Source organism: Trichechus manatus, unplaced genomic scaffold (genome assembly GCF_000243295.1).
Source record: "Trichechus manatus latirostris isolate Lorelei unplaced genomic scaffold, TriManLat1.0 scaffold00288, whole genome shotgun sequence".
NCBI classification, from domain to species: Eukaryota; Metazoa; Chordata; class Mammalia; order Sirenia; family Trichechidae; genus Trichechus; species Trichechus manatus.
The window spans coordinates 1,105,013-1,106,359 of NW_004444224.1; positions in this window are offsets into that span (position 1 = coordinate 1,105,013).

The window sequence follows — 1,347 nt, forward strand, 5'->3', positions numbered from 1 at the left end:
AGACATTCAGAATGAAGTAGGGAACAGCATCCAGGTACAGAAAGAAAAAGACAGGACATATCCTGACTCATTTGAGAAGCTAATTAGTTTTATGTGGATAAAGCCTGGGGAAAAGGTGAGAGAAGGTGTGGAAGATGAGAGGGGCTGATCATGGAGTACCTGTCTGCAGTGCTCAGGAGTTTGGATGTTATCATGCAGATAACAAGGAGCCATTAAAGGATTTTAAACAAAGCAGTGATAGCAGATATACATGTTTTTTCAAAGATTGCTTGGGTGGTAGTGTAAAGAATAGATGGATGAGTTTGGCAAGACTGGAGACAGAGATACCAGTTAGGAGACTGTTGTATAAGTCCATGTGAGAGTTGAACAGAGCCTGAGCTGAGGCAGTAGCATTTGAAATGGAGAGAAAGAGATGAATGTGAAAGCATAAGGAAATGAATCAGTAACCCTGTTGGATGGATGTTAAGGGGTCAATAAGGGGAAATGAACGAGGTGACTTTCGGGCCTCTAGCTTAAATCACTGGGTAGAAGAACTATCGTTAACCAGGGAAGGGAACACAAGAGGAAGAACAGTTTTCTGGAGGTGGGAGAGTTGGGGTAGTGAGTTCCATTTTGGCCTTGATGAGTTTGAGGTACCTAGGGGACAGTCTAGCAGAGGTACAGGTTTGTATTAGAAACATATTTGGGGATTGCCATTAAGAAGGAGGAAGTCAAAGCAGAGGTAATAGAAGAGATTACACAGGGAGTGTATTGGATGAGAAGACAAACCATCATTTAAAAGGTAAAGGCAGTAGAGTTAGTATGGGAAAGAATGATTTGAAAGGTTGGAAATGAACCAAGAGAAAAAAGCAGGAGCTCTTAGAAGCCAAGGAAGGAGAGAATTTTGGGAATGAGAAAGTGATCAAAATAAGAGTAAAAAATTACCTTTGGATTGCTTCATTAGGAGGATGTTAATGATCTTAGCACTTTAATATGAAGTAAGGAAGCAGAGACAGAATACAGGCAATTCTTTAAAGATTGACTGATAGGCAAAAGCTAAGCCAGAGGCTAGAACCTAGAAGAATAATCAAATTTGCTCTGTTTACTTCTACAAATTATTTTCATTAAGTGTGTGTATCCAACTATACCAGTGAAATTTATAAAAAAGATAAAGTCTTTTTCAGGTGCTACCTCAGGTAATTATATGTTACAGATTATACAGCAGAATTTAGGTGACAGGAATGAAAAGTGACAGTTGCCTGTGGAGAAAACAGGCATTTAGATTTATAGGAAGGACAGTTCCTTTCTCTCTTCTAGTTTTTGGGCATTGCATCCTGGGAGCAGTTAGTGGAAGGTCAAACCACCTGA